Source organism: Dasypus novemcinctus, chromosome 24 (assembly GCF_030445035.2).
Source record: "Dasypus novemcinctus isolate mDasNov1 chromosome 24, mDasNov1.1.hap2, whole genome shotgun sequence".
Taxonomy (NCBI): domain Eukaryota; kingdom Metazoa; phylum Chordata; class Mammalia; order Cingulata; family Dasypodidae; genus Dasypus; species Dasypus novemcinctus.
In genome coordinates, this window is record NC_080696.1 from 55,752,187 (window position 1) to 55,778,369 (window position 26,183).

General features: G+C 41.6%; 1 long non-coding RNA gene across 1 annotated transcript; it reads right to left on the reverse strand.

Annotated features, from left to right (window-relative positions):
- Nucleotides 1-1,822: 1,822 nt before the first annotated feature.
- LOC139437537 (uncharacterized) lies at nucleotides 1,823-26,183 on the reverse strand. Its single transcript, XR_011647398.1, has 3 exons — nucleotides 25,722-26,183; nucleotides 21,121-21,281; nucleotides 1,823-2,128 (listed from the first exon to the last, which is right to left on the reverse strand). It is a non-coding gene; the product is annotated as an uncharacterized lncRNA (long non-coding RNA).

A 26,183-nucleotide genomic window follows, 5' to 3' on the forward strand; every position in this document is an offset into this window, starting at 1 on the left:
TATGGTCTGTGAGCATTAAAGCAAATGGGACCTTGCTGTGTTTAAAAGAGGAAAAGTAGCATGTCATTAAGAACAAAATGAAAACTCCTAATTAGCTTTTTGCTTTGTTTGGGGGGAACAGTGTATCTATAATTAGGCTTAGAAAATTCATTTGCAAACTCATTCCTAAGAGTTTTCGAAGTCCTTCCATATCTATTTTCCTGCTTTAGAGCTTTTAGAATTGAATTCACTCTTTGGGCCAAAGAATGCTACTTTTTCCCTTCCTCTCTAGGCAAATGAGATTTAATTAGTGTTTACATTTTGTGTGAAGTTTACCAACATTTTCCACCCCTTATTTTTGCTATTGGTTTAAGAGCAAAGATTTGTCTTGCTCTTCAACATTATAATTGCTACTTAGAATTCTAGGTTGTAATTTTGCTGTTATGCAAATTACATCAGTTCAGTAGTAAAATTTAGTAAATGGTATTTATTTCCTTCCTCTGCCTTGGAAACTGATTTCTTTGGAGAAGTAATGCAGAAACTAATGAAAGCAAGACCCAGTGCCTGCCAATCTGATTTGCTTTTTTTAAATAGTGCATTACAATATTTATCTTTTTTTTTTTTAAGATTTATTTTTCATTTATTTCCCCCCCCCCCCCCGCCAGTTGTCTGCTTGCTGTGTCCATTTGCTGTGTGTTCCTCTGTGACAACTTTTATCCTTATCAGTAGCACCGGGAATCTGTGTTTCTGTTTTTGTTGCGTCATCTTGTGTGTCAGCTCTCCGTGTGTGCGGCACCATTCCTGGGCAGGCTGCACTTTCTTTCGCACTGGGTGGTTCTCCTTACCGGGTGCATTCCTTGCACCTCCCCTATGTATGGGACACCCCTGTGTGGCAGGGCACTCCTTGCACGCATCAGCATTGTGCATGGGCCAGCTCCACACGGGTCAAGGAGGCCTGGGGGTTTGAACCGCGGACCTCCCATGTGGTAGGCAGACGCCCTATCCATTGGGCCAAGTCCGCTTCCCCCAATCTGATTTTAAACCTGTCCTCCAAGGAAAGACAAAATGATGCAATACCAGCTAACATTCATGGTTGTTTCTGAGGATCCAGAAGCAAGGTGACCAGTATTTCCTTGATTAGAGTCATAGTAACATAGTGTGTGTAATAACATAGGAAGTATACGTGACTCAGATTTCAGAAATATTCTAAATTAGAAATACAGGTAGAGGGGGCTCTTAGGTCAGGTGGGGCTGAGGAAAAGCTTGAAAACTGCACACTGAGGTTAAATGGATGCCTAATTTATTTTTTATTCCAAGTTTTAAAAAGTATATTAATACATTAGCTGACTGGGACACAGAAAACCCTATAATATGGCAACTTAAAAAAGATCGTTTATTTTCTTTCAGTTAAAAGCTGGGTAGGTGGTCCAAGACTGTTGGTGAGCTCCTTGGTATCAAGGACCAATGCTGCTTCTCTCTCAGTGCTCCCTGCCATGCATGGACTCGGCTGACCTCAGGGCCCCTCAAGTTCCAGGCAGCAAGATGGAGGAAGGGACAAAGAGAGCAAAGGCTTCCCACCTAGCCTTGACATCCTATTGGTCATAACATAGTCACATGACTATGCTGATATAAGAGGCTTGGAAAAGTCTTCTTTTTTGGGGGTGGGGGTGTGTGTGGACAGAAATGTGTCCTGCTGGAAAAAAAAGAGAAGGGATCTTGAGGAACTTGAAATTTCTATCAAAAACTCAATTGACTTTTTTAACTTAAAAAAATTTTTTTTAAAAGATTTTTAAAAAATTTATTTCTCTCCCCTTCCTTAACACCCCCCCCTCCCCCAGTTGTCTGCTCTCTGTGTCCATTTGCTGTGTGTTCTTCTGTGTCTGCTTGGATTCTTGTCAGCAGCGCTGGGAATCTGTGTCTCTTTTTGTTGCGTCATCTTGCTGTGTCAGTTCTCTGTGTGTGCGGAGCCATTCCTGGGCAGGCTGCGCTTTTCTCACACGGGGCAGCTCTTCTTCGGGGTGCACTCCTTGCATGTGGGCCAGCTCACCACATGGGCCGGGAGGCCCTGGGTCTGAACCCTGGACCTCCTATGTGGTAGGTGGATGCTCTATCAGTTGAGCCACATCTTCCCTCAATTGACTTTTGTAGCCTAAAGTTTCAGGGGGATAAAGAAAATATCCATTCATTTACTTATTTGTTAAATTGTTTAATTCAACAAATATATATTCAGCACCCATTATGTACCAGGAACTGTTCTACAGATTAGGTATCATCTTGGATCAGGGAAGAGTGGGTTTGAATTTCAGCTCTGGTACTTAGCAGCTGTGTGACTTTGGTCAAGGTATGTAACCTCTCTGTGCCTCAAGTCCCTCAGTAGTGGTTCTTACTTCAAGGGTTTGGGAAAGGATTAAATAAGATCATACATGTAAAAACACACAGTAGGTGCTCCATAGATGCTTGTGCATACCATTTTTGAACTTACGTAATTCTTCTACTACTTCCCTGTAGACCCTGAGTGATAACTGCTGGAAAAGTACAAAAATCAAAATGTAATTGTAATAATTACACTTCGATAATTTGAAATGCCTCCCTCCCTACAGTTTTACTCTAATGCTTTCTTTGAAAACATGACTTTGTTCCAAAGTGATTGATATATTAGGGGGCAATTTGAGATAATATGAATTGCTTATGTATGATTTTGTTAGAGAGAAATACTAGGTGAAGGCAGAAAACTGCACACAGGTGAACCATGCCATGAAGGAATGCACAAAACAGGTGCACATACATGCACCCTTTAAATGTCTACCAGCTGCCTCAGTTCACCGCGTGTTATAAGCCAAATCTGTACCTGGTGCGCCAACCTTCCTTCTGAATTCAGACAACCCTCCTTCTACCCCTGCACAGGCTGCAGCCCATCTGATGTGGGCTCTTTCAAACTAAGTCACTATTTATTGTAGCGCATACACACTTTAGAAACATTTAACATGTGTAAAACTGTGCTCCCATTTTGATTTGGTTCCTTTTTTCTTTTAAATGTGTTCCTGGTGCAGTTTGTGAGTGTTGTGTCAATAACCCCATTTTCCTATAAACCATGTGGTTTTTATTGGGCAATTTTGCATAGCACCATCGTTTTTAGGAGTGCGTATGTCATATTACAGCAGAATTGGCTGTATTACAACGTGAACTAAACGTTTGTTGTAGAAAATTTAAGAACAGGTTAATAAGAAAGAAGAAGTACAAGGGAGAGCAAAAATCACCCATAGTTCCAACACCCAGGGAGGAACAAGTCATCCCTGGTTGTTGAGAATCACTACTGTAAAGTGTAGACTTAAAAAAAAGAAAAATATATAGCCATACACATGCGTAATCTATATGTTATAGACATATATTTATATAATATATTAAGAGTATAAATAACACTATGTTCATAGATAATATGATGACTATGTAATATAGAAGTATAACACATCATATATAATTTATATCATATAATATATAAATATAAATGAAACATAAAACATATATATACATAATAAAACACATATACAGTTATGTAAATATCTAATCAGCTCTGTATATATATGAAAAGCATTGATGAGGACTGTTAGAAAGTTAAAAAAAAAAGTCATGTACATAGAAGGGAAAAATCTAAGTACACAAAGTCTGAAATGCAAGCAAAAGCGATACGGGTTCTAATTTCTGCCAGATTGAAATGCCGACCAGACCGGGTAGGGGATGCGCCTGCGCCTTGGAGGAACGCGGTTTGCCGGTGAAAAGAAGTCATGCGGGTTGGAGGAGGAGGGGCCAAGATGATTCTTGGACAAGAACCTCTTGGTAAAAATACACACAGGGCATGTTTGGAAATAACTTGGGAGAAAACTACACTTGTAGCTGTATAACCCAGGTCATTTAGAATAAATCTCACTTTTCCTCTTAAACAAAAGATGCAGGAAGCATTTCAGGAGGCTGTTTTCCTAAGCTGAACATGCGCTTGAGTCACTCTTTCCCTGTTCCTTGGCTGGGTTTTCCATTCACAGGGAACAAGCCTGCTTACAGGCCGAAAAGGGTCGCCGCCCCGCAGGGAAACTGAGGGTGAAAGTGGAGAAGGCGTTGGACTGTCCTGTTGAAGGCCTGGGGGATAGACAAGGGACATTTGCGGGCATCGAGAGGAGCAGTCCACATTTGCCCAGTACTTTTCACGTGTCAGGCCCTATTCTACGGGCATAGGTTGAACTGGCTCTTTTCATCCCAGGAGGGATAAGGAAACTGAGGCACAGAGGGGTGCAGGAACAGATTCCACAGCTTGCAAGTGATGGGGCTGGGATTTGAACCTGGACAGGCTACCTCTAGGACTCAAGATTTACCCTAGACGACTGGTTCTTAGGGGTAGAGGGAGTGGGTATTTTGTCCCCAAGGGGACATCTGGCAATGTGTGGAGACAGTTTTGATGGTCACAGCTGGGGCTTGCAACTGGAATCTAGTAGCAGAGGCCAAGGGTGCTATTAAATATTCTATAATGCATAAGGCAGACACCACAACAAGGAGACCCCGCCCCAAATGTTAACAGCGCTGAGGTGGAGAAACCCTGTCCTAGATTATTTTAAGATAAAACTACCTTCCTTCTTAGAAACCTTTTTTTTCTTCTTAGTTACAGATGCTACATCTTATTGAAAAAACAGAAACAATCCAGATATTTAAAAAGGAAAAACGGAAAGATTTCTCCTCAGTTTCTGGGGTAAACACGGTTAACATAGTCTGCCTCATATTTTCCTATTTGCAAAATGTTTGCTTTTTTTCCCGTTTTCCCCCTTGTAAAAAATAGGAAACAAATGTGGCTCAACCAGTTGGGTGCCTGCCTACCATACAGGAGGTCCCCAGTTTGGGTCTCGGTGCCTCCTAAAGCAGATGAGCAGGTGCCATACCTGCCTCAATAAGCAGGCGTTTAAACCAGCAGTTGCCACAAGCCAGCAGATGCCGCAGCCCATGGGGAGCGGATGAGGCTTAGGCCATTGGGCACTTGCCTCCCATGTGGTTCTGTTCCCGGTGCCTCCCGGAGGAGGCGAACAAACAATCAGCAGACAGGCGAGAGAACCATCGGGGGGTGGGGGGAGGGCACTCATTTTTTAAAAAGTAAATAAATAAAATTTAAAAGAAAAAAAAGAAGCCACACATCCTTTTCTGCAATATCTTTTCTCATTCAGTGCTGAACTCCTAACACTGTGCCTTTGCACCTTTCTCCTTGGACACTCTTCCTCCACGTACCTGTTAGGCCTGTATCCCTCAATGTATTGGAGTATGAGCATGTCTGCTAAAAAGTGGGCTCCTTGACTTCCCTAGATTAAAGGGTCACCTCCTCTGTGTTTACTCCTTACTCTGACTCGAGGATTTTTGGTATCCCTCGCCTCTACCTGACACCTTGGTGTGCATTTATTTAACTTGTTGCTGTTTGTCTCCTGTCACGAATGTCCGCTCCCTGGCTGCAGAAAAGGGGCCTGTCCTTCCTCTGCTGTGGCCCCCACATCTCTAGGATAGTCTTGGACACAACAGGCACGCAACAAATATTTATAATCAAGCAATGAATAAATAAATGAAAGAACAACTAACAAACCATACGTATCCTTTCAGGTCCACACATGCAAATAAAACTCCATCTCATTCCCTTTAATGGGCGCAGAGGATTCGTCTCACCGTCCCCATGCTCTGGAAACTTGGGTTGTCTCCATTTCTTTTCTTTTTGTTGGGGCTGGCGGCATTTTTATAAATCATGCGATAATGAGCAGTTTGTACATATATCTCCAGACACTTGTGTAGTTATTTCTGTAAGCTGGATTCCCGGAAGAGGAATTGTGGATCAAATTTAAACTTTAAGAATTGCCACAATTTCAAACTCCAAAGGTAGAATGCTCTTTTTTTGTGTTCTATCATCAACACTGGATAATTAGAGTTAATGTTAATTTGATACTATCTTATAAATCTTTTATATGTATTGACCTTAGAATAATCTCCAAATAATAATACTAAATATTTATATAGGACTTATAATATACTAGGCACTGTTCTAAGTGTTTTATCTATATCATCTAACTCTGTAAGGTAACTACTAGTATTACTGGCATTTTGTAGATGGGAAAACTAAGGCACATGAAGTTAAGTCTAGTAATTTTTCCAGGATCAGACAGTCAAAAATTGGGACAGCTCAGATTGAACCACAAAGGCCAATTACAGAACCCACACTCTTATTAAACATTCTGCTATCCTGCCTCTCCTTGGTGAAGGAACGATGATTATCACCATTTTACAGAGAGGGAAACTGAGGTCCAGGGAGGCTAAGAAACTTGGTTAAAAATTACCACTCCTTTTTAATTGTTGCAATTGTGATAAGTGAGACATTGTATCTTCTGGTTTTTAGCCTCAAGGCTATCTTTTTTTAATTTTATTTTTCAATTTGAATACAACATATTTCATTACTCGGGTAAACAGGATTTCTCAACAGAGTAAATGTGCTTAAATGTAAATGTCTGTAAAAAGTGGGTTCTTTTGCCATCTACATATGACCAATTAAAAAAAGTTGAGATTCTTTTTACTCTAAAAATGACCCTTAAAATATTTGGTAATTTCTGAATAAATTGTTTTGAGAGACAAACCACAAGAATATTCTAATTCACAAGTTTATAAATACCTAAATGCTACATGGTACCCTGGATTGGATTCCAGAGCAGAGAAAAGGCATTAGTGGAAAATCAGGGAAATTTGAATAAAGCTTATAGTTTTGCTAATAACATAGTTATCACTGTTCATGTCTGTCTTTTGAGGAGTGCAAGAGTAAGATCTTAACCTTAGGGGGAGCTGGCTGAAGGGACCCTCTCTACCACTTGGCAACTTTTCTGTATATCTAAAATTATTTCAAATTAAAAATGTATTTAAAAAACATCTTCATGCTATTTTTTTTTTAGGTTTGTAAACACACTCACGACGTGGCGAGGCAGACATAGGGAAACACCTGGCCAGGGCTACGTTTGGGTAAAAAGAAAAAAAGACCTCTGTTATTCTTCTGCTGGACAAAAGGGTATATTTAGCCTTGGATTTTTTTGTTGTGACCTTTGCATTCTGAAGTGAATTAGAGGTTTATGTGTAAGAATGTAAAGAGCAGGCAATCAGGAAGCCGGTGGGGACAACTTTCCTGTCATATTTTACTGGTTTACATGGCGCGGCGCTGTCGGGGCGGCGATGTGGTTAGATGGCGTTGGTAGGACACATCTGGGGGCCGACTCCCACCGCTGGGGCCCGATGGGTGCACGTGTGGGTGCACCTTCCCTTCCCCCCCACCCAAATCCCTTGAAATTTCCTGTGAAATTTTGATGGCCTGGCCTAGGTGAATTACTTTTTAAATTTTTAAAAAAAATTTGCTCTTCTAGCAGCTTTGATTTAAAATTAATTTCTTGTCTTTTGTGGTTAATTAAAAAAAAATGATGTCTCAAATAAAATCTGAGACAAATTTTTGAAAGTAAACCATGCTCCCCCACTCATAACTTCATGTTCACGTCTCTTCACTGGAAATGGGAATGTTTGTTTGTCTTCCATAGCACTTTCAGTGCAGATAACAAAAAGGCCAATTTTCAGAGAATCCTGGCTATTGTCTTCATCACTCTCATAAGCCAGGACTTCGCATGGTTGATGCCACATAAGCAACACTCATGTTTGTAGGTTGGACGAATGAAGAGAGTGAAAATTATACAGTATGCTTGCATTTAAGATCTTTATCAAGGATAAGAGCATATTACCTGAAGGACTGTTAAAAAAAAAAAAGGTAATGTATTTGACAAAGTGATTCAAGAGATTATTTGCTGTCTTTAACATTCATTTTTCAAAGAATGTTCTTTATTCGTAGTTTTTCCTATGTTAGAGTAAGATAGATTATTTTCTACTTATAATGGAAATCTGACAATGTTTGGCTTCTCAGAAATATTTGAATGCTTAAATTTTGTTTTCAAAAATTTGGACTGGGTTTTGATTCAAATGACATTCTAAAACGGGAGCACATGTTTCAGGGAGTAATTAGCCAATTGTTTAATATAATGACCCTGCCTGCTGGAAAGGCTGTAGGTCAGAATTGTTAACAGGCAAAGCAATGAAAAATAGTAAAGCATTAGCAGATAGCATAAATAGTCAAATTTGACCTCCAAAGGTCAAGAGAGAACTAAATAATTTGGTCACAGCACTGGCTGACTTAAATCAATGCAATCCCAATTTCCTTTCTGCTGCTCTGTCTTTGGTATTCCACGGTCTAGTACTCGCCAGGAGTCAGGAGAGAGAGCAGGGTAGGGGGCCATTCAGCGATATAATTTTACTAAATGTGGGTGGTTTCAAGGAGAAAAGTAGCCAGAAGTATTACAAGAGCCAAATGAAATTATTTAAACAGGAGGCTATTGTCATCCTCCTACTATTTGGGTTTTGTTTCTCTAAGAATGATTTATAAAGGTTAACACCAATATAAATACATAATTAAGTATGGGAGCATTTTTTTTCTCATTTGTAGGCTTCTTAGATTTTTTTGGGAGGGGAGCTTCTTTGATTTTTTAATTATCCCCTTGTTCTAGAAAGGATGGATTGTTTTACATCCATAAAATCTGTAAATTGCTGGTTCAAAGAATAAGCTTTTAACATTTAAAAAATGGAAAAACCTCTATCTCCTTAATTCTTTGTAATTTCTACCCCCTCTCAAATTTCCTTTCTTGAAATATTTTCTGCCTCTGCACCTCTTCTGTCTTCTACTTTTTTCCAAATGGAATTAATCTTCTTTGTACGTCTCCCAGGTAGATACTGTGTCTTATTCAAAGTTATTTTTTAAGGTAATATTTTCATACCCAGTTTTGATTACGAAAGGGACATTTAAAGAAAAAAAAAATTCTTTCGGTGATTACAAAATCACTTTAAAACCCAGGGGGAACTATGCCTCAGTGACAAAACAAATTTGCCACAAATCATCGTACAAAAGAACAGCGGGACTCGAGCCTAAACTCGGGGACTGCTCTATTCATCCTTCATTTGTTTTGGAAACTCCACCCTCCTCCTGCCATGTTCAATATCTAATTGGCATTCTGACCCTTCAGATAACTCAGCATCTGCTACTCGGGTGCATCTTGAAAATCCTTTGTTCCCTTAAGGCGGAGTTCAAGGGGCTCTTCATTGCGCCACACGATTCATGCTTGCCATTGTGCAGGCAAAGTCCTGGCACTGAACGGAGACAAAACTTTTGCAAACCCATATGAAAAATTAAGCCACCCCCATTTTCTTACCAAATCATATGCAACAGATTTAAAATTATGGACGGCTGGAGTAGAGGGCAGTGAATTAACCAATTAAACCTCACTTCTTTCACTGCCAACTTGTGGCTGCAATCCATACGTCTATTTTAGAAAATCTCACTTTGACCTGTCTCTCTATTTTGGCCTGATATCCTGTTTGTCACTATAGTGTACTAAAGTTTTAGCTCTTAAAACAGATTATGTGTATTTGGGATTTTTAGGGAGAGTCACACAGATGACTGATTTTCTAACACATTATTTCATTGAATTTAAGCCATCGTAGATTGTAAGCCATTTTGTGTACCATTAAGAAGGAAAAACATATACTAATTAACTCATGACATGCCTTTGATTCGAAGATATTGCCTATGTCAAGCATGAAAAAATGTGCATCTTGGAATGATGCAATTTGGTAGTATATATTACTTAGCACAGTTTCGTGGGATGGTTTTGCTTCTGCCATTCATTGGGAAATTTGCATCTATTTCAGCCGGTCCCCTCCCTCGGGGCACGTGCTCCATCAAGGGATGTCCCGTGGCTGCCCTCCACCTTTCCGTTTTGAGACTTATCTAAGGAAGGTCCCCTCTGAAACTGTCCTCCAAAAATCGTCCCTGGGGCCACTTTGTCCTCCACAGATGGTCCCTGGGGTGTGTTCCCAGGACCATAGCTAAGGACCACACGTATGGACATTTGATTTCCTTTTATTACTTTACTTAACAGTTTGGCTTAGGGTCAGAAGGATGATGTTTTAGTATCATCTATGAAGAATTAAAAGACTCCCCCCAAGAGCTGAGAAAAGTTTGGGCTCTTTTTTAAGTGTCAGTCTTATTTCTCCCAGAAATATCTGCATGTGAAAGTTATTTTAAATTTGAGATCAGCCTAGACAATTCTACTATTAGTAGTTTAAGCCTCAAGAAAAGCCAGCAGAAGGGGCCCTGAGCTCCAATCAAACCATCAGGAATTTAGGTAACCTTTACAAAAATCCAGTACTGACTTGTTTTTCTTCCCCTGGTTTGACAGTTGTGAGGGCCGGTATAGGGTTTAGGTTCAAAACTGTCCTCTGTCTCTAGCTGTGAGGCTATGGGCAAGTTACTTGCCTTCCGTGCCTCCCCCTGCTCCTTTGTGAAATGGGGAAATACACACTTCACAGGATTAAATGAGTCAACGCATATAAAGTATGTAGCTCGGTGCCGTGTATATATTATTAATTATTCAATAATTCAGCTTACCCAGAGCTGCAAAAAAATTTAGATTTGGTTTACCCTTCTGGAAGGGTAAACTATCACTATTATTATTATTTTTCACGATGTGCTTTTCTTTCATTGTTCCTGACAGTCCTTCCTTTAAAACTCGAAATCAGTACTTTTCTATATCCAGCTACAATCACTGACAATCACTAGGTAGAATTTCTATGTGTGCTTCCGTTCCTATTTCTAAGATGTGTTATGGATATTATATTTTTGAACTCTTACTGTTTAAATTCCAGTTTTTTTTTAAAAGAATTGAAGCAACTACATAATCAATGGCTTGCTTTTGGTCTTTATCCAACATTGTTATCTTCTGACTACTATTATTTCCCAGAATTTCTGAACAGGAGGAAACATCCTGGGAATGAGAGAGTTCGCTTCAGTTCAACACATACATTAGACCTTTCTGTGTGCTAACAGCTGGGAACACAAATATGAATAAGACATATTCTCTGCTTGAGAGAAATGCTTTTTAACTTCTTTACTGTTAAAGGCCTTTAAAATATACCATTAGCTATGAAGCAAGCGGGGCTGGGACTCAAGTGAGGCAGAAAATCTAAAGGGATGTCCCCAAACTCAGTAATCATGATAAACACTCTTTTAATGCAAGGTTTTGCTCTGCTACTTTACAGTTGCAAGGCTTTGGGCAAGATACCTACTGTGCTTCTATTTCCACATTTGTGAAAGGGGGTAATACTCATGCACAGGGCTGTTGAAGATTAATTGAGATAACACATATAAAATGTTTAGTTCAGTGTCAAAAAAATCCATGGTGGACAAAATTTTACAATTCTGATTATTATTATTATTATTATTATTATTATTTTTAGTAGGTACTGGGTATTGAACCCGGGACCTTGTACATGGGAAGCAGGCGCTCAACCACTGAGCTACACCTGCTCCCCTACAATTCTAATTAAAGACATGCTCACTGAGCGAGATCTCATTGAATAAATTTTGAAAAACATCAAATGGCTAAATAATTGGTCTTTAACAAGAATTGTGCGTCTAAATAAGGACAGTGAAGCAAGGGAAGGGGAAGCAAGCTTCTGAATCTCCTTTATCCTTATTCCTCTTTTCTCCTCCCTTTGTTAGAAAGTGGGTACCAGACTGGACGTAGACTCTAAAACTTGATTGCCTTGAGTGTGAACTCTGGCTCCATCACTCACTGGCGGGGCAATCTTGGGAAAATTACTTAACTTCTCTGAGCCACTTTTGCCTCATTTGGGAAGTGGGAGTGATGAAATAGATCCTGCGCCAGGAGTCTGTGAGATCTTGCACATAAGAGCAAGCACTCTGTTCTGGGGAGCCAGCATTAATAAATAAAACAATCTTGGTGTACTTCGGCTGCTTCCCGTGGCATGGGTCCTTGCTTTCCAAAGGCAGCTAAGAAAGTGTTGGTGATTCAGACAGTTTAACCAAGTGTGTTGAGGCTGCAGAACTACTCACACCACCACGGCCACGCTTTGGAATGCTTTACAAACTTTATTATTAGTTAGTTAGTTTTTGTTTTGTTTTGCTTTGGTAAAAATTTTCAAAATACCCAAAAGTAGAGTGAAAAGTACAGTGAACCCCCATAGACGATCACCCAGATTCAGTAATTATCAAGATGTTGCTGTATTTGCAAGCCTCCCCTCCTTGTTTTACCTTAAGTATGTTAAAGCAGACCATAGGCTTCATATAATTTCCCCCTATGCACTTTGTTATTCATGTATTTTATTTTTTATTTTTTTAATTTATTTTTTATTTATCCTCCCCCCCAGTTGTCTGCTCTCTGTGAATCTGCGTTTCTTTTTGTTGCGTCATCTTGTGTCAGCTCTCTGTGTGTGCGGCGCCATTCCTGGGCAGGCTGCACTTTCTTTCACGCTGGGCGGCTCTCCTTACGGGGCGCACTCCTTGCGCGTGGGGCTCCCCTATGCGGGGGACACCCCTGCGTGGCAGGGCACTCCTTGTGCGCATCAGCACTGCACATGGGCCAGCTCACCACCCGTGTCCAGGAGGCCCGGGGTTTGAACCGTGGACCTCCCATGTGGTAGGCGGACACCCCATCCATTGGGCCAAGTCTGCTTCCCATATTCATGTATTTTTAAAAATAAGTTTAAAAAAATCATTATCACACCTAACCAATGAGGAAATAATTCCTCCATATCCCCTAATTGCCAGTCCGTAGTCCAGTTGTCCCGATCATCTAAAATATGTCTGTTTTACCCTTGGCTTGTTCGAGTCAGGATCCCAACAAGGGCCACACAGTGCATTTGGTTGTCACGTAAGAACCCGCAGTAGGAGATCACGGAATTTCTAACATCGTCAGCTTCCCTGGCCAGCAAGCACCAAAAAGAACACAAAAAATTCCCAACCTATTTTTCACGTTTATCCACAAGAAAGAGTGGCAAGAGAGAGGCCTGGCGCGAAGGGAAGGGCAGTCCAGAGTGTGTCAGGACGGCCTGACTGGATCTGACGCCCCACTTCAGCCACTGTTCACCACCCTCCCGTGGATTAATCCCCTTCGATCCGGCAGAGACGGTCTTGGGGAGACAGGCCTGCGAAGCCTCCCGTGTGTCAGGGCCCCTTTCATACCCTTGATCTCCCTTTATCCCTTCAGTTGCACCATGACTCCTCGACAGCCACGGCCCCACAGCTTTAGAATCTACCCACTTGGATTACATGGAGGTGGGGGCTTTTTCTTCTTTTTGACAGGAATCGTTGTGGATCTGATAAGACTTTTTTCCGGGAATGAAGTGACAAACTGGGAGTGCCCTGAATCAGGGATTCAGTAGCAGTTACATGAACTAAGCAGCTTTTACCTGTGCAATGACGCTTCATGAACTTGTCAAAACAGTGGATTTCACTTTGTTTATTATTTTTCAGGGGGAGGGTAGCTCAAGAAGAGTGATGCATGAATAGGGTTTCAAATGCATATGGGAGGGAAATGGACTTGGCCCAGTGGTTAGGGCGTCCGCCTACCACATGGGAGGTCCGCGGTTCAAACCCCGGGCCTCCTTGACCCGTGTGCAGCTGGCCCATGCACAGTGCTGATGCGCCAGGAGTGCCGCGCCACGCAGGGGTGTCCCCCGCGTAGGGGAGCCCCATGCGCAAGGAGTGCGCCCTGTAAGGAGAGCCGCCCAGCGTGAAAGAAAGTGCAGCCTCCCCAGGAATGGAGCCACACACACTTCCCGTGCCGCTGACGACAACAGAAGCGGACAAAGAAACAAGACGCAACAAATAGACACAGAGAACAGACAACCGGGGGAGGGGGGAAATAAAATAAATAAATAAATCTTTTAAAAAAAACAACAAATGCATATGGGAGTTGAAAAGGTGTAATATATATAAATTTCAATTCTAAAATACAACTGTTTGCCTAAGGAAAAACACATGCAGTTTATCATGTTTTGTTGTACACTAAATATAAATGTAGTAATATTAATATTAAACCAAAGCATTTGGTTGAATGTTCCTTCTGGCTACTTCTTCTATTATTTCTAAAAATTATAGCACGATTTTCTTAAAATTTTAAAATCAAATTTTAATTACATAAGCCATGAATTAATACATTTGTACTGTAAAACTATTTATACTTTAGTGATAAAGCTAAAAGTTCTTTACCACCAATTCCAAACACGAGTCCCCATCCCCCATCCCCCTAAAAGGTAGCCATTGCAATTTGTTACATGTAATCATAGTCCTTTATTTCTGTGCATGTACAGTCTTTTTTTTTTAAGCTTAATTTTTAAGTCATTCTGGAATTAGCAGATGGGTGCTTAATAAATGTCTGAAAAAGATGATGGTAACTTTTTTTTAGGAGCTATTCCTGCAAAGTATTGAAGTAACTGATATTTTTTGGTGTATTTATCTTGGAAAACACATGCTTATTATATGAAATCTAGCCAACTGCAAAAATCTTGGTGGGTGCCCCCAAAAGAACTACTTCTGTTTCTTTTGCTAGATACAAATCCAATATGATACTGAACATCAACATGTTATGGGACAATGCTGAAAATGATAATTCTCTCTCCCTTCCAGTCTTATATCTTAGATTTTTAAAACTGACAAAGCTGAATGGAAATGAACTTTCCTAAACCAGAGAATCCCCATTCATACCTAATTTTCCCCTTGCACTGTTAATAACATTTTGCTGCTATCTTCCCTCTTTATTAAACACAGATGTTGAATAATAGATGAAACTAGATTAAGTTCTCAACCAGTACATCATGAGTTTTCAGCTGAAAAAAAAAAAAGGGTCTCATTTAACATATGATTTTTGTCTGATGTACTCTTTGAAATTTTGACAAGCTACATTGTTTTTCTGACTATATATATATATATATAGATAGATAGATAGATATAGATTCTTCTGATTTTAAGCAATGGTTACCTCTTGTTAAATTTTTTTTCTTTTTTTTAAAGGAGGTATCGGGGATTGAACCTGGGACCTTGTACATGTGAAGCAGGTGCTTAACCACTGAGCTACAGGTGCTCCACACTGTCTAATTTTTGATGCCACTCATCCCTGCCATAAAAAAAGAAACAGAATCAGGGAAACAGTCAAACATGGGTGCTTTAATTTTAATCCCCTCCTAATATAAGTTAAAGAACCAGAAGACTGAGTTCATGTAATAACAGTAAAAATAATAACCACTAACATTTATTAAATGCTTAATATATTCCTCATATGATCCAATGTGCTTTACATGAATCATCTCCTTTAATTTCACAACAGCCCTATGGCGTAGCTCATGCTAGAGGGCAGCCATTTATATACCAGGTGGACTGGATAGACACAAACCCTCCCCTTGAGGAAGCCTAAAGTTTAGGGTCAGATCTGGATAAATCAGTCAGAAAACAAATGAATAAACCAAATACTTTCAAAGCATGATTAATGCTGTGAAGACAGAGGAAGATCTAGCAGTCACTGTGCCTAATCTCAGACAGTGCTTTTTAAATTATTTACCTGGGTTTTACTCTTCACTTTGCCCTCCAATCCTGTGAATTATGTGCTCTGATCCCCCGCTTTCTAGATGAAGAAGCAGAAGTTCTGAGGGATTGCCTAAGGTCATGTACCCACAGCAATGCATTTGGGATCCAAAAGGACTGTGTGTGGACATATGGGTCCCTCAGCGTGCTGGTCAGTGAGGGCTCTCTGAGCAGAGGACTTCTGTGTTGAAACCTGAACAATAAGATCATGCAAAAAATTCGGGAAAGCACGTTCTAGGAGGAGGGGATTAGCGTGCACAAAGCCCCTCTGTGGGAACCAGCTTGGCGTGTTGTCTTCAAGGGCAGTAAGGAGGCAAGAGTGACTGGGAAGAGAGAGGGAGCTAAGACCCCAGAGGATGGTGCAGCTCCTTTGCGGCCACTCTGAAGTGTATGAAATTTATTCTAGTACATTGGAAAGCAATGGAAGGGATGTAATCCAATGAAGGAAAATTATGGTACAATATCTTATTGTCCAGTCTCTGTATGCTCCAGATAGTGAGGAACTTAGCACAAAGTCTAGCCAAGAGCCGCTGACTCCCAGGGGCTCCGAAAGCAGGGCTTAGCAGTATCTCATGTGAAAATCTCCTTCTGCAGGATCCCTGCACAGGACTCCTGGATATGGGGGCATAGCAGAGGCTAGTGGCTTCCACTTTATGCAAATTTGGGAGGCAGACAGAAGTACCGAAAATGCATGGCATTATTCAGAATTCAGCTTTCAGCTTTTGTTGGCTGAGGGATACTATTTTAGGTGAAATTTGTTCAGCTAAAATGAACATTTCAAATATAGAAATCAAGAAATCAAGGTGGGGAAAACCTATTATTACATGTAATAAGAGCATTTGGGAGTATTTAAACACAAAATTAAGCTCCTTTGAATATATATACTTTTTATTAAATCCACTGCACAGGGAAGTGGAGGTGGCTTAAGTGATTGAGTTTCTGCCTACCACATGAGAGGTCCCTGGTTCGGTTCCCAGTGCCTCCTAAAGAACATGGCAAGCTGACACAACAAGATGACTTAACAAGAGACACAAGAAGAAAAGCAGGACACACCAAAGCAGGGAGCAGAGCTTCCTAGTGTCTCCTAAAAGAAGACAAGCAAGACAGCGAGCTGATGCAATGGGCAGTTGCAGCAAATGATGCAATAAGATGACATGACAAGAGACACGAGAAGAAAAAATGTAATGAGAGACACAACAAAGCAGGGAATAGAGGTGGCTCAAGTGGTTGGGCACCTCCCTTCCACATTGACGGTCCCAGGTTCAGTTCCTGTTCACAGCAAATGCAAACAACGAGGGGGTGGGGAGAAATAAATAAATAAAAACTCAAAAAAAAAAAAAAAAAGAAATCCACTGCATTATGGGGCTACCCTGGAAACTGGTTCCCTTATTTGCCACTAAATTGGGCACCTGGGATTCTGGGGACTGAAGGAGAATTTTTCACTATATACCTTCTGTGCCTTTTAAATTTGTAATATAAAATTAAAGTGCTCAGTTCAAAAAATATAAATTACATAGATTTACTACACATATTTCTTATTCATTAGATAGACTGAAACTTTAATTGGTACACTGTTTCATATATTGCTTTTTGTTTTTTTAGGTGGTACTGGGGATTGAACCCAGGATCTTCTACATGGGAAGCAGGCGCTCAACCACTGAGCTACATCCACTCTACAATGAGACTTGGTTTTTTGGCTTGTTTTTAGGAGGTACCGGGGATCAAACTTGGGACCTTGTATGTGGGAAGTAGGCATTCAATCACTTGAGCTACATCTGCTCCCCTCACATGTATCTTTTTTTTTCTTTTAAGATTTATTTTCATTTATTTCTCCCCGCTCCCCCCGCCCCCCCCCCCAGTTCCCCCTGCCCCCGTTGTCTGCTCTCTGTGTCCATTCACTGTGTGTTCTTCTGTGTCTGCTCGTATTCTCATCAGGCAGCTCTGGGAACAAATCCTGGGACCTTCCAGAGTGGGAGAGAGGTGATTACGCTCATCTACCACCATGGCTCCCTGTTCTGCTACGTCTTCTTATTTTCTCCCCTCTGTGTCTCTTGTTGCATCATCTTGCCGCACCAATTCTCTGCATTGGGCGGCACTCCTGCATGGGGCAGCTTTCCCGTGCAGGCTGCATTCCTACGCAGGGTGGCTCTCCTGCGCGGGGCTGCATTCCCATGTAGGCCAGCACTCCGCGTGGGCCAGCTTACCCTCATCAGGAGGCACTGGGCATCAAACCCTGGACCTCCTATATGGTAGACGGGAGCCCAATTGGTTGAACCACATTCCTTTTCCTCATATGTATCTTAAGCTGGTTAAATTTTTCTTTTTTAGGTTTTGAGTATGCTTTCAATTATTTTAACTCCATTGAATGCCTAGGAAGTACAGACTATTTGTAAATTTTTTTGTAAAATAAAAAAGGTATTAACAGAAAGTGGAATGAACGGTGAAAAAAACCCAAAGAACAAAAAACAAAAACCCAAAAGTTAAAACAATAGTTGCCTATACAGTGTTTACTCTATTCCTTAATGGATTCATTTTTGTTTACAGAGAATTATGTAAAATCATTACTGAAGTGTCATTTACTTGTAGTGATTTATTTGGGGTGGGGGGAGGCAGATGTTTGGGATGGCTGATAACGCATGAAAAGTGGTATTCTTTGCTGCTTGTTTTCCAGGGCGTGTGTGGGAAGGATGACAAATATTAAGGTCCTACATTTCCCCTCCTGACTGACACGCCCATGACTGATGTTTTTTATCAGTTAGTTAAAAACACACACAAAGAAAGAAAATTAAATAATAAGGCTTAAATATGTGCAAAGTTCAAGAAGTTAATTTAAATTTAGATTGCTGACCTATCCTTTGTTCCTTTAAACATTTTAAACAAAATCTCCCCGCACGCATACCACACACACACAGTCAGGCGTGCACAACACACATTCTCTCACACACACATACTCACACTCATATACTCTCATCCAGAATGTTTTCTAAAGGGTTAGCATTGGGTCAGTGGAGGGAAAGTGTGCCTTGGCCGTTTGGTTTGAATAAGGAGTACAATTGCTATTTGTATATTTTTAAAATTCCACATCTTATTGAATTAGATAAGTGGGCTCCAGTGAAGGTGCAGGAAACAACTGAACCACTTGAGTAGCTAATTTCAGAAATTTTAAGAACATACAAATGTGGGGTGTCACATAACGTGGTTCTAAGACAAGATGCAAAAGGGCCATTTGCTTGATTTCTCTCCTCCTGCCCAGACGAGCTGCTGGTGAAATGTAATGATTTCTAGGAAACTGAGCTCGGAGCCCAAGACCCAGACCCGGGACCCCCCAGAGCAGCCCTCACCCCAACTCTACCACGATGGATGGTCAAATCCAAGCACAGGGAGGTTTCCTAGTGAAGAGGTGAGCCGCCAGTTCACTCCTATGGCTGGAGATTGGGCCACCCAGGGTACAATTGAAGAGTGGTTCATTTAACAGCCACCTGCTTATTTCTGCCCCATTGGCACCACCTGGCTCCATAGGAATTTTTAAATCATTTGCTTTGAATTTGTTTGAACCAAGATACTAATCAATGCTAAGTGCAAAATATACTTTGATACCCCATGATAATGGCATCTTGGGGATGGTTTCTGTCATTTTACAGTGTATTAAAAATCAGACAGGGGAGCAGATGTGGCTCAAGCAGTTGAGTGCCTGCTTCCCACATGGGAGGTCCTGGGTTCAGTTTCCGGTGCCTCCTAAAAACAAAGAGCAAGTAAACAAATGAAAAAAAAACAACTCAGGGGAGCCGATGGGGCTCAGTGGTTGAGTGCCCGCTTCCCACATATGTGGTCCTGGGTTCAATCTCCAGCCCCCGTACCACAAAAAAAAAAAAAAAAAAGAGACAATCTTTCCGGAATCAGAGATAGAAGCTTCCAGACCTTTTCTGAACTGAACTCTATTTTTAATTTCTAGTGCCAGAAATAGAAAATAGTAGGCAGATCATCTGACTCAACAAAAGGTCAGCCTTCTGGCTTTAACTCTTTAGATGAACGATTGTGATAAGTTAAACAATATTTACCTTTATGTGTAATGAGGCCACCTCAGGGGCATCATCAGTGAGGGGGCTGTACCTGGCAAAGCAAATAATTTTTTATGAAGTGAACCTGAGCTCACACTTAGCAACATCACGGGGAATACAAAAGCGTTTCCCCGTTGTGCTTTTTAAAGGCCAGCAGAGGACTATGAGGGCTCTATCTGCAACGGCCCTAGAGGGAGGCCCCATGGAGCACAAATACAGGGCACTGAGGCTGAGTCAACATGCCTAAAAATAGCTGAAAGTTGAAAGATTCAGTAAGTCAACACTGAGAGGTTTTGTGGAGGGAGGGAAATGCAGTGACTTAACTTGAACAGTTTGCTCCATTTTTTCCCCAAACTCCAAAATAATTTTTTTTTTTAAATGCCAGTCATGTGGACAACTTCTATGTTGTGCCAGGCCCTGTTCAAGGGTGTTACCAATATTCATTTGTTTCACTCCCGCAGTAACTTTCCTTGTCCCCATTTAATGGATGAGAGAACTGAAGTTAAGAGAAGGAGTGCAAATGTTGAGTCCTGGCCACACTGACCCACATGTTGGTTTTGTTTGACCTACAAAGAGGTTTGCTTTTCTTTTATTGAAGTTAAATTCATATATCATAAAATTCACCATTTCAGGGAGCTGCTGTAGCTCAGTGGTTGAGCGCCAGCTTCCCACATATAAGGTCCTGGATTCAATCCCTGGCCCTGTACCTCAAAAAAAAAAAATCTGCCATTTCAATCAATTTAAAGTATTTCTAGTTCATTCCCAATGTTTGGCAACCGTTACCACTATCTAATTCCAGAAACACTTTCATCCCCTCAAAAGGAAACCCTGTACTCACTAGTAGTTACTTTCCATTCTCCCCTGCCCCGCCCCCCAGCCCCAGACAATCACCTGTCTGCTTTCTCTTTCTATGGATTTGCCTATTCTAAGCATATCACATAAATGAAACCACACAATACTACAAAGAGTTCTAAAAATTAGTAAGGGAAGTTGATTTAGCTCAACTGATAGGGCGTCTGCCTATCTATCATATAGGAGGTCCAGGGTTCTAAACCCAGGGCCTCCTGACCCGTGTGGTGAGCTGGCCCCCGCGTAGTGCTGATGCCAGCAAGGAGTGCTGTGCCATGCAGGGGTGTCCCCCGCGTAGGGGAGCCCCATGCGCAAGGAGCGCGCCTCATAAGGAGAGCCGCCCAGCGCGAAAAAAAGCGCAGCCCGCTCTGGAGTGGCACCTCATACACGGAGAACTGAGGCAGCAAGACGACACAACAAAGAGACACAGAATCCTGGTGCTGCTGACAAAAATGAGAGTGGACACAGAAGAACACACAGCGAATAGACAGAGAAAGCAGACAACTGGGGGGGGCAGGGAGAAGGAGGAGAAATAAATAAAAAATAAATCTAAAAAAAAAGTAAAAGTCACATAAAAATTCAAGAAAATGTTTTTTTCTTCAAAAATGGAAAGTTTTGAAAACATTAGGTCTGCATGTTGTTTGGCTATCATTGGCCGAAGCACGGGAGAGCAAGAGAGATGGACACAAAGACCAGACAGAGACTCACGTGCAGACGTGACCCCTGCAGGTGGGCGGGGGCGCTCCCGGGCTCCGTGGTTCCCACACGGCGGGCTGGCCCCACTCGTTCCCGGGTGCTGCCTGGTCCCAGAAGTCATCGGAATTGGTCACCCTCGTATTTCCAGGTATTAGGATTCGTCCAAGGGGCAGCTCATTGGTGAGGAAGGAGAGAAGTGGAGGAGGAAGTAAAATAGTTGGTGAAGGAGGGACTGAGTGAATGGGGACTCGGCTTGAGTTGAGCATCCTGGGTGGCTAGGAGGGTAGAGTGACAATATTCTCCTTAGGAGAAAATGCAGTAAGAAGTACGTCGATGCGGTGTCTGCAGCAGGGGCTCTGCTGTCAGACGGCCTGAATCAAACCCTCTCCACCACTAACTAGCTGTCACAGAGTTGTGTCTGGGCTTCAGGGTCACCTCTGTAAAATGGGCATAAGGAAGTAGCTGCCCTACCAGGTAGCTACATGGGTTGAAGAAGCTACAAAGTGTTTGGCACAATGCCTGGCACTTAGTAGGTGCTCAACAAATGTTAGCTGTGAAAGTCCTTTAAAATGTACCTTTCATGAAATCCAAATAAAGCCTGAGGTTTAGTTAATGGCAATGGACCAATGCTGCTTCCTTAGCTGGGCCGAAAGCACCGTCGTCATGTAAGATGGGGAAACTGGGTGAGGGGCACAGGGGAGTTCCCGGTACCTTCTTTGCAACATTTCTGCCAGACTAAAAGTATTCCAAAATAACAAATTTATTTTTTAAAAATGCACCTTTTGACTGCAAATGATGTATATACCTTTTCCTCAAAGGCAATGCCAAATATTCACTGAAATTTAAAAAATCCTCAAACATACCTTCAGGTTTTCAGGCAGTGAGGCCATAAACCTGTACTTGTGAAGTGAATGATTTCCCAAATTTCTTTTCAAAATGCACGGCAATTTGGAGAAGCAGCACTTTCTAAATCATGGCTGACCCAGTGTTAGGACGCAAGCAGGCACCTTGACTAGCCGCGGTGGGCGTCAGAGCAGAGGCTGAAGCCTGGAATAATTCCAGGTGGTTTCTATCTAAAAGGTCACGTATGTAACCTTGGGTAGGTCACTTATGGCTCTGAGCCTCAGTTCCCTTATCTGTAGTATGGGGATAATGGTAATATCTAACTTCATAGAGTTTCTGTGAAGTTTAAATGAGATGATTTAGCAAGAGCGCCTGACCCCTTGATAAATAATATTGCTGAGTGTTTCCACACACCTCTTTTGTCTGGTCAATCATTTCCCTTCTTATTATCTCTAAAACTCAAGCCGGAAAATACAACTTGAATAGAAAGATCCAGATGGGTTTACTATGAGGCTGGTTAAGCTTATGCTTCAGGGCCCCTCCCCCAATTCCGATAGGGGCTTAGCAATGTATTCACATGGTCACGTGTGTTTGCAAAGTTCCCAAACATAAGATATTTTTATAGTCTTTGTTTTAAAATGACAAAATTGCATGCCCCACAAAATCTGGATCCATCCCTGCATGGAGGACGGGTCCTTCCACAATGAACACCAAAGAGTTCATTGGACTAGAATTCAATGGTATCCAGTAGTACCATGGCCAATGTGGGACCACTGGCTTTGGACCCAAAACTTCTCATCTGTGGCTCCTTGACTGTGGGACCTTGTCACCTTCCCTCACCTCCCTGAGCAGTTAATTTCTCCTCTGTAACTGGGATTTAAACTTTACAGGTTGTAAATGACCTTTGTCATAATGGGATCCCACATGTAAACTACAAACATTGCATAATTCTCATGCAGCTGTCTTCTTGTTTTTCATCAGGGGGCTGAGATAGCCATTGGCTCCTACCTCTGAGCTTGATTACCTTGAGATTCCAAAGGACAATGCTCTTCACATGACAATCGCTACTATCTGCTAAGATGATAACAAAACAAGAACACCTAATCCAAGAACACGGGAATTCAAGCTTACTGGGGGCAGGAACCCTGATCAGGAGCTCAGTGAATATTGGGGGACTGAAATAAAGAGAGTCAAACCAGCAGCCACAAAGGCCCCTATTCTTTTGTCACTTAGACTGTGGTTTCCCTCACCCAGTTCTGAGAGGCAGTTTAGCAGAGAGAGGTAACAAATGCTAGCTCTGGGTCAAATCCCAGCTCTGCCACTTACCATTTACACGAAGCTGGCCAAGGTACTAAAGCTCCCTGGGCCTTGTAAAAGGAGACTAGGTGTACCTACCTTACGTGGATTAGGCATACAAAGCTTTCAGCATAGTGCTTGCTACAAGGTAAATGCTCCATAAATAATAGCAGCATCAAGCAACAGTAAATGGCCTCTATTTTCCTCTTTCTTTCTTTGTGTTTTTTTTGTTTGTGCATTTTTTTTGGAGGCACTCGGGATTAAACCCCGGACCTCGTTCATGGGAAGCAGGGACTCAACCACCGAGCTATACCTGCTCCTCTTCCTGTTTCTTGAATGTTTAGAACTGGCCTGTGAGCCTGCTTATGCGCTGTGTATGTATTTATGTGTTAGTGAGCGTGTGTATGCACACACACATGCGTTGGCCACTGACTCAGTTTCCTTGTCAGTGTTAGGTCTGTTCAAGTTTCTGGATTCTCTTAAGATCAGTTTTGGTAAGTGATATTTCTCTAGGAAGTTGTGAACTTTGCCAAGTGTTCACTTTTTTTGGGTATGAAATTGTTTATGGTATTAAATTTAGATTATTATTCTCTTCTTTATCTGTAAAGTCCTCTTTATCTTAAATATTTTAATTTGTTTTTATTTGCTTTGCTAAGTCTTGTTAAAGATTTTTAAAATATATGAATCTTTTTAAGGAACCAGCTTTTGGCTTAGCTGGCTTTTTTCCTTTCAAAATCTCTGTTTTCTATTTCATTATTTTTAAAATTACATTTATTTATTTATTTATTTATTTTATTTTTATTTTTTTTTAAATATTTATTATTATTATTTTTTAATTACATTAAAAAATATATATGAGGTCCCATTCAACCCCACCGCCCCCGCCCCCCACTCCCCCCACAGCAACACTCTCTCCCATCATCGTGATACATCCATTGCACCTGGTAAGTTCATCTCTGAGCATCACTGCACCCCATAGTCAATGGTCCACATCATAGCCCAGATAAAATTACATTTATAAAACAAAATAACCCTTATTAGGTTCCTCCTGCTTTTTTTGGATTAATGTATTGTTTTTATTTTTCTTACTTAAAAGCTTGCATTTGTAAAAAGGATTAAGATGTGTCCCAACCGATGGTATCCACCTCACCTCGCAGAATTGTTGGGAAAAGTAAATGGGATTATGCATACAAAGTGCTTATCAAGATGAATGGCATGTAGCAAGTGTTTGATAAATGGAAATTATTATTATCTTTACACCTCTGTTTTATCATATCTAAAAAGGATCCACAGGAGGATGAGGTGACTGCACTTTGTGTAAAGCATTTGGGTCCTACATGTCCTGGTGGTCAGAATTATTCCCTGGGTGTTTGCTATACTTGCTGCCAGTTATGACAGGCACAGCTGTGCTTGCGTCTGAGAGCCTCAGCATCCAGGAAAGTTCCCAGGACAAGCTCAGAATTTGCTGGACTCAGTGTAAAGTGAAAATGTTAAACACGTTCTAAGAATTTCAAGATGGCGACAGCAAAGCATTAAAGCACCCACGTGCCCTGCGTGGCTGTCAGGTGGACGCCCTTGAAACTGGCCCCGTCCTCTCCCAAGGTCAGCTGGGTGGGGAGTTCTGCCCCTTCCCCTTCACACACGCATTCTCCATTCTTCTAACTGATTCCAGGACCTTGGAATTCCATCTGACCCCTAAGGGCTACTTCTAATGCAATCAGGGGGAACGCTAGATCCAGAGTCAGCCCCAATCAAAGGCCGGGACAAAACTCTGGATAAATTACAGCTGTTATAAAGACGCCACCTTTTCACCTTGTTCTCATATTCCTTAACATTTATAGTCAGGACTCCATGAGGACAGCAACATTTGCCATTGATAAGCTTGATTAGATAAGCAAGGCTGGTGAGTTAATTATACTAAGGTGACTTAAGAAAGTTGGAAGTCAACCATACTTGTAAATCTGTAAAGATTTTCATATAATTTTAAAGAATGTGCTATGGTTTCTATCAATGTGGCTCAGAATGACATTTTTCTATGAGAAATTATTAATAACTTAGCAAAAGTTGAAGTGAGCGTGTGTTGTCAGTGGGAGCGATGGCGTCGGTGACATGCCAGCATTCTCCACGCTGCAAACTCAACAACTCCCCAGTATGTCACAGCACCTAGCACTGCTGACAGCTAACCCCAGCCAGGTCCCTGCTGGGGGCTTTACCAGGATCATATCATTTATTCCCTCAGCCACCCCAGGCTAGTGACTTACTCAAGCTCACTTAGGAAGCTGGTGAGCTGGGTTTCTAACCTGCCTTCACCTAACAACAGTGTCTGTTCTCTCGTGCCCTGCTTGGTGAGGTCATTCCAGTCATTTAAGCACGAACGACAAAGAGAGGTAGAGATACAGCAACAATAACTAATACATATTTCTATAAGCCCCTAGTTCTCAGGCCCTTACACACAAAACCGCATTGACACCTACCTCATACTGGGCTTGTGAAGAAGGTACGATTACTATCTCCATAAGACAGATGAGGAAACTAAGGCTTGGGGAGGAAGCTGTGTGACACGCTGAAGTCTGCAGAGCTGGTCGTGGATTTACTGACAGGCATATGAGCAGGTCAGCTTCAGAAATCTGCTAAGGGGTACCTTTGTTTTCTTTGCAGCAGTGGACGATTGTGCGGCCATCAGTTTTATTTTTCCTCGTTATTTTTGTTATCTTGCATTCTGCTCAACAAGGAATATGCTTGGTCTCCAGTGCTCTGAATGGTGAAAAGTGCAGGGTTGTTTGAGGTCTCAAAATCCTGAAGCCACAAGGAAAACAAAAGGTGGATTGATGAAAGAGTGATGACAGAGTTAAATATCCTCTTGATTGCCAGCCTCAAAGACTGAAACCGGCTGGCAACTTTTTTTTCCAGCAAAGGTTGTAAGTAAACATGGGGTT